At 43.5% G+C, this 8,238-nt stretch overlaps 1 pseudogene across 1 annotated transcript; it reads right to left on the bottom strand.

Moving 5' to 3' along the window:
- Positions 1-981: 981 nt before the first annotated feature.
- LOC308474790 (small ribosomal subunit protein eS6 pseudogene) lies at positions 982-1,822 on the bottom strand (annotated as a pseudogene). Its single transcript has one exon. The product of its transcript is annotated as a small ribosomal subunit protein eS6 pseudogene (transcript).
- Between the last annotated feature and the right edge of the window lie 6,416 nt (positions 1,823-8,238).

Raw genomic sequence — 8,238 nt, 5'->3', positions numbered from 1 at the left:
GACCTATGTTCTTGCATTCTATAAAGCACCAGGAACAGAGATACAGTGATAGTACTTATTTAATTTGCGGGTATTTCAACAGCAAGCTTTTCGTTTAGGAATTCTGAATGTCAGACAATTTTGCCTTCACTGTATCTCGCTAGGCAGTGTCATTGCAACCAGGCAATCTAATGATAAGCCAAGGTTTGTGCAATCAGTAAAGGAAAACTTTCCCTTTATAATATGGAAAAGAGCCTGCAAGCACAGATTTGATGAAACAAATACTCTGAAATGGAAAGTAACAAGTCTGTCCCTGTTCCCCGGATCAGTCTTGTTGTGTTGCAACCTAGTTTATGATTGATTTGACAGCACCCAGCAGTGCAACGGACAGGCTCTAATGGGAACACTTACAGGTTTGGGAGAGCCTACAGAGATGTGGAAGTATTAAGCATTTCTTTCTATTTAGTCCGGGGGAGTTTTATTTTTCATCTCATTTGGAACCTATAACCAGCTGGGATTAAAAGATGGCTGGTTCCTGAGGACTTCATATGTGATGCAGAATCTCCCTCTAGGGTGAAAAGAAAAAGCCATACGAGGGTTTTTCTCTCAGCTGTTTTAATTCTCTTCAAGCTCCCACTCAACATACGAGCTCTTAGCTCAAAGGAGTTTGTTTGCTTTTTAAAAAAAGAAATATATAATTGGAATTTATTTTTCTTAGTTTTAAAGGCAAAACAGCCAAAATATTTTAGAACAGGAAAAATGAAAGATGAATTTATACGTACTGTACTTATTATCAACCAAATGATAAACAGAGACCATATTATAGCTTCAGAATATCTCCTAGAGTTTGCTATAGGTGCAGATCCCATTAGGTATTCCTCAATTACATTTTGGAGAAATAAAAAGCTCACATACTATGCTCTATCTAACAGTATATGGGAGTTCTGTGATGAATGGCATCCTCCAGTGTTTCCTCTCTCCAATCCTCATTTCTCCCCCCCCCCATAAAAGTTTTATTTAATGTTTTTAGGAGCACAGTTCCTAATTTACTTCTGGCTTGATTCAGATTTAGATGTGGAGGCTCTCAGTGAAGAAAGTCTACGCCTCCTAGCTATTTGCTCTTGCCGTTTTTCCTTTGCCTCCTTCATTCTTTTAGCCAGAAGCTTGTTCTTTTGGGTACCCTGCTTCTTTAGAGCAATACTCCTGCTTTAGGACATACACCTGCTCTGTGGTAGGACCCTGGGAGTTACCAAGTGCTGAATCTTGGGTGCTTTGGTCCTGGGCTTCTTGCCTTCCTTGTTCAATGGTTTTCTCACAACATACTGATGGACGTAGTCTTCTTTGGAGAGAGTGGACAACTTTTGGATTTTGCTAGCCCTCTTGGAACCAAGCCGGCGAGGCAGAGTGGTGTCAGTCAGTTCAGGAATATCTTCCTCACCTTTCTTTACAATGACCAAATTCAAGACGCTTAAATTGGCATCAACAATGCAACCCCAAACAGATTTGTGTTTCCTTTCTGCAGTTCTTCTAGTGTGGCCTTTACTGAGAAGCAGGCGGACACGTCCGTGAGTCAGGACCCCCTGCTTCATGGGGAAGCCTCGTTTGTTATTGCCTCCACTGATTGCGGACAACATATCCCTTCCACTCCTCACCAAGAGCATCCAGAGACTTATGTGGTCATGCACTTCTTGCAGAAGGTGCGCAGCTTGCACTCATCGTCTACTTCAAATTGTTTCTGGCAGCCGGTGGCTGGGAAGATGATGTTCAGCTTCATGGCACTGGCACAGCTCACCTTGGATCTGCCGCGGGAAGGAACTCCAATCCTCATTTCAAAGTTAATTCATTCAATAGGAGAACCAATAAAATACCTTTCAAACTTTCTGCTTGAACTTGGGTATCTATAGAAAGAACCTCAAAGGCTGTTATCTGACACTTACTTATCTAGGAGTAAAACCCATTAACTTAAATTGGACTGCCATCTACATAAACGTTTGTAGGACGGGGCTGCATTTCTGAAACTGCTGCATGGATCTATAGGGGCCCAACCTCCATCCAAGCAAAGGCTAAGGAAGAGACAGATATGCAAGCATTCCTGCAAATAAGACTCATTCAGCTCAATGGGATTTACCTATAACATAAAAAGATCCCTAGTGGATCAGACTAGTGATCTGATCCACCATCCTGTTTCCCACAGAGGCAGTCCAGATGCCTCCAATTGTATGGAAAAGCTGCATTGGATTTTGCTGGAAAAGACATGCCCCAAAGAGTTGCATGTTCCTAGTCTCTAGGAACTCTTTCCAGATTAACATTACTAAGGAAGGCTTAAGCATCTTTCACATAAATACTCTGTGCTGCAAACGGTCCTTAGGATGTTCATGTGATATTTCTCCATCCAGAAAGAAAGTACCTTTCCAGCAACGTATCCACCATTTATCCCCCTGAAAATTCACAGAAGAACTCGAGGGTTCCTTGTGACACATGAAAACCACAGCTATGGTGAAATCCATGCATTCCTTGGCTCTTCGACATCATTTCTCAGGCAGTAAACATCCCAGGCAGTGGTGCCACTGAGGTGGGACTTTGGGGGCAGAAGCAGTGGACACTGGTCCATTAGAACAAATGGGGTGCTTCCCCACCAAGCTCCAGGGGGCAGCACCCTGTGCAAGGCCAAGATTTGGCACCCACCCACCTGCCTCTTACCTTCTATTCTGCTCAATTCACTACATCATAGCTGTGATGTCCTGTGGCACCTCCTATTCTTTTTTCCCAGTGTGGCAGAATTGGGCACAATACCCTAAATCCACCTCTGCAAGCTCTGACCTCAGGCAGGACCCACCTGCCTGTTTCCTTACTTGTATCCAGTCCATGGGGTGGCCGTGGCAGTGAGCCTTAGTCTCAGTGCTGCCTTTGTAGAATACAACATAGAGGACAATAGAGACAGAACCAGAATCAGTTGGTGTTGCCCATCGTTGACTCTGGTTCCACCTGCTGTTGTTCTTCCTGCCTTCTGCCCTATCAATCCCAGTGGAAACCATCCGCTACTGGGCAGAAATCTGGGGTTCCACTCAACTGAATAAGCAGAAGCAATCCCAAAAATGAGCAAGGCAAAGCCCGTTTACTACAAATTTGAAGTGAATGAACCCATTTGAACCCATTAAAATCTGAGACCATTAGGTTCGGAGTCTACAATTACCCAAGTGCACCACTGATCTCAGAGGAGACAAGGAGCAAGCGGGAATGCCTAGGTTTACCATCCACACAGGTATGGCTAACCATGCACTTTTAAGTTATAACTTGAATGGAAAAGGCAATTGGAATAGTTCAAAACAAGAAGCAATAAAATAGTTTTCACACTGACTGCTTGAACTGTGGAATCTTGACTGTGGAAAAAGGTACATGCTTCATTGTTCTGAAGTGCAGAAACCAGAAATGTGACAAGATCAGGAGTTCATGTGCTAACCCAACATAACTTGGCATTTCCTTGGCGCTGTCAGATAAAGAATCAGTGTTTCACGAACCACAGCTGCTTGCATGTTCCTGATATATTGGGGTTGGTTTTCAGTCACTCCATTCAAGTGAAACCTTTCCGGACAGCATTCAAGTTTCTCAGCACAGCACAGCAAAGATCTTTGTAAAATGTTAACCATCTCGACCATAAAGAAAAGATCCTGTGTTGTGGTTTTGTTTGTGTGCTTTTTAATGCTAGCTCTGAGGCCTCCCCCCCCCCCCCAAGTCTAACACACACATGTAGAATAACAAGCTTATCTCCTGGTAAATTATCAAACCCCAGACTGTAAATCTAGCCCCCTGATTTCTAGATGAGCTCCCAAATGTGAACTAACTAGCAAAACATTTTGCTATTATCTTTTACTAACTTCGACTAGCCTGTTTCTGTGCCAACATCCTGACAAACAGAAATTTAGCCGATGATATTTTAGTGACATGTGATGTGGGAAATTTCACCAGTTAAATGTCTTTCTGTTGATTTGTTGCTAAAGATCTAAGGGAAGGGACTATAAAATTATGTGTGCTAAAGCTGAAATGAGAGATACTGAACATTGTGTCCAATTGGAAACTACCCCCTCTCAGCTAAAAAAAAAAACCCCAGTGTGATTAGCGTGCTGAAGAGACCTGGGAGACCTGGGTTCAATTCACACTCGGCCACAAAGCTCATTGGGAGACCTTGGGCCAGTTGCTCACTCTCAGCCTACTCTACCTCACAGGCTTGTTATTAGGATAAAATGTAGAGGAAGAGAACTATATATACCACCTTGAGCTCCTTGGAGGAAAAATGGAATAGAAATGTAATCAATAACTACATAGATAAATAGAAGCAGTGTGTGTTAACTCAGTGCTTAAGGAACTGTATTCTGTGCATGCTTTGATGCAGTCTTTGGGAAATGCTTCTTTAACAACTGAGCCCTTATACCAACACCAACCTACTGGATTCAGTCCTGATTCAAAATTCAACCAAAAAACTATTATGACTGTGCGGCTTTCATTCCCTTCTTTCTGTGCAGATGAGCTCAGAGTGGGTGACAATTCTGATCCACACCCTGACAGGGCAACGGGTTAAAGACACACACCCCCCTCCAAATTCTGTGCCGCCATTCCAACCTATGGTGGCTAATTATTATTATTAAATTAAGCATGCTGGGGCAAACAAGTTTGGCTCCATGAGTAACCTTTGACCATGGGAATTGCAACTGCTGGGGAGCTGTGCTTCCCTTGGCCCCTTTCCAAAGAACCATAAAACAGCCAAGTCCCCCACCACCACCCAAAAAAAGAACCATAAAACCACCATATCTGCACCATACATTTAAAGCACTATGATATCACTCTTAACAGTCATGGCTTCCCTCAGGAATCCTGGGAACTGTAGTGTGTTGAGGGTGCTGACAGTTATAAGGAAACCCCCTATGCCCCTCACAGAGCTACAATTCCCAGAATGACTTATCAGGCCATCTTCCCAGAGGAATCTGGGAACTGCAGCTCTAGGAGTCCCTGAAGAACTTTCAGCACCCTTAATAAACTACAGTCCCTGGGTTTCTTTGGGAGGGGCGAGCTATGGCAAAGTCACTGCCTGGTTGGTGCCTGCTGGTGTACATAAAAGGAACAGGTACAGTGGTACCTCGCAAGACGAATGCCTCGCAAGACGAAAAACTCGCAAGACGAAAGAGTTTTTTGTTTTTTGAGTTGCTTCACAAGACGAATTTCCCTATGGGCTTGCTTCGCAAGACAAAAAATGAAAACGTCTTGCAAGTTTGTTTTGATTGCAATGATTTTCAATGCATTCCTATGGGAAACTGTGCTTCGCAAGACGAAAAATTCGCAAGACGAAAAAACTCGCAGAACGAATTAATTTCCTCTTGCAAGGCACCACTGTATAATAGTGCTTTAAATGTATGGTGTGGATGTGGCCTGCATCGCTATTGCCTCATAGTGAAAGGGATATGGATAGCCTTGCACCAAGGGATAGCCTCATTGCAAGGAGGGGATTCTATATCCTAATACTGACAGTTTCCCAGACCACTGGCAGAGATAAGGCAAATAAAATAGATAAAGTTAAAAGAGAAAATGGAAAAAGAAAAGAAAAGGGAAGTTCTAAGTGGCTGGCATTTTCAACTCCACAAAATAGGTACTTGCAGTCCTATTGCAGGAATGGGGAGCATGGGGCACCCAAATTTTGTTGGACTACATCTCAGTTGGTTAGAGCATGGTGCTGATAACGCCAAGGTTGCAGGTTCGATCCCAGTTTGGGACAGCTGCAGGTTCCTACATTGCAGGGGGTTGGACTAGATGATCCTCAGCATCCCTTCCAACTCTACAGTTCTTTGATTCTGTTATCCCTGACCACAAGCTATGGAGGCTGCAATCTGTTTGGACTGTTTGGAGGGTCACAAATTCCCTATATAGCCCTTGCAGAACCACAAACATGGACCAGTGTTTTCAACAATAATCTTGATTGCTTTAGGCAGGGCTGAGTAGGGGGAGGGGGCAGAGGAAAAACTGTACTTCCTTAGTAAATCAACTCTATAGTTTGGATGCTGTGGGAACAGGATTTCCTACAAAGGGAGGCAATGATTTGGAGAATATTATCTGGATTCCTCACAACAAATGACAAGGCATTTCCTGAGCACAATCTATATATACATATATGAGTAGATTTGACAGTATAAAATGCTGGACTGCCTCTCTTTGTGCAAACTTCCTGTACGTATCACTGCAGAATCTACATGCCTGCAGACTCAGGGTGCCAATCAAATTTGACAACAAACTATCACTTACGAAGTAGATATCCAACTGTGACAGGAACACTTCCTTCACAGTGTCAGTAGTAAAGCAACACTTAAATGCTAGTGCTAACATACTTTGTGAAAACAATTTTTGAGCAATATGGGCTCATACTCTCTAATTGCTTTTTGTATTTGCTTTCATTTAAAGATAATGTGCAGCTCAGTAAGAACTAGCGTGTCTCCCTTCTTCTGAAACGATTCACTCTGCATGGTGCAGAGGTCAAATCTTGCATATTCTCATTCACTGGTTCAGAACTATGGCAAAACCATTTTGATGAACTCTGACCATGTTTTGATTGGTCCCATAAGAAGTTGCCTTATATAAAGCCTTCATACTGAGTATGGTCACCTGCAGGTCACCATTTATGACAAACTAATAGTCTAGCTCGTGCAAAATGGTAGAATGCATGCTAGGTAACATCTAACAGCAGTGAACAGGTCAATATAGAGAAATCAGGGCTGCTGATGTAGAAATGTGGCCCATGCAGTGCAATCAAAGCTACTTTACCCAGAATTAAGTCCTACTTCCTAAAATGTGCTTACAGAATTGCAACATTAATGTGAAATCTAAGCATGGTTATTCAGAACAGGACTGACCTCCATGTGGTATGCATAAGATTGCACCCTTTATCTACTCCTTGATTCTTGATGCTAGGGTAAGTCCCATTTGGACTTATGTTGCACAGATGAAATCTGGTTTTATAACTGTTGTAAAACAGATAGTTGAAAGCCAGAAAACACTTGTGCTGTTGGTTCCACTTGCAAGAAGGGTAGAGTCCAATTATGCTATTTATCATGTCTACAGCATCTTTCAGTGTATAGACTGGAATTTTTTTATTCCATTTACTCTCACAATCCTGAGACACAGGTTAAGCTGAGAGAGCAATTTCTTCAAGGCCACTCAGCCAACAAGCTTCATGGATGAGTGGGGATTTATTTTTCAACTTAATTTAGCAGCATTTGTGTCCAACAATGTTCCTTTCCTTTAACCCTGCCTGTCAGTTAAGAGCCCTTGAAGTATTGGCAAGAGTCATGGGCTTCACTCCTATGAACACAGTTGGCCTTAGTTTTGAGTAAACATGCATAGTATCAAGGCTGCAATTCTATGCATACACTTACGGAGTCTTACCGAACACAGTGGAACTTTTATTTGAGTAAACATGGATAGGATGTGGCTGCATTCTTCAACTAGTTTTCTAAGGGACAAGTCTCAGTGAACTCACTAGAACTTACTTCTGGGAAATATGCATAGGATCAGGCAATAGTATAGTGACCATCACCTTAAGAATATTTTTGTTGTTGTTGGCATCCATCTGTTTTGAGAGACAATGGAGTGCGCCTGGGGGGGGGGGAGGCAAACTGTTGGAGAATTACAGCACCTGTGGCTGCAGAGACCAGTCATTCAAAACTGCTGCCTCCCACATTGTTGTTGCTATGTTAAAGGTAAAGGGACCCCTGACCGTTAGGTCCAGTCACAGACGACTCTGGGGTTGTGGCGCTAATCTTGCTTTATTGGCCGAGGGAGCCGGCGTATAGCTTCCTGGTTATGTGGCCAGCATGACTAAGCTGCTTTTGGCAAACCAGAGCAGCGCACGGAAATGCCATTTACCTTCCCGTCCGAGTGGTACCTGTTTATCTACTTGCACTTGGAGCAGGGACCAAGCAATAGGAGCTCATCCCGTCACGGGGATTTGAACCGCCGACCTTCTGATCGGCAAGCCCTAGGCTCTGTGGTTTAACCCACAGCGCCACCTTTTGCTGTGTTAGCAGCACAGAAATGACCTCTCTCTGGAGCGCAAGACTGGGCAGTGTGTTATGAGATCCTGAGCTGCCCAGACCCCCCTCTTGGCCTTACTTGGTCCAGAGGAAAGCAGAGCAATACATTTGGCACCATCTGGGCTGCCGGAGTTGCTGGAAAGGGGCATACAAGGTGCCATGGGTGTAGCCAGGATTTATGTTGGGG

This window comes from Podarcis pityusensis (assembly GCF_964106645.2).
Source record: "Podarcis pityusensis genome assembly, chromosome: 3".
Taxonomy (NCBI): domain Eukaryota; kingdom Metazoa; phylum Chordata; class Lepidosauria; order Squamata; family Lacertidae; genus Podarcis; species Podarcis pityusensis.
The sequence above is the reverse complement of the archived record's forward strand: the minus strand, read 5'-3'. Positions and strand labels throughout refer to the sequence as shown.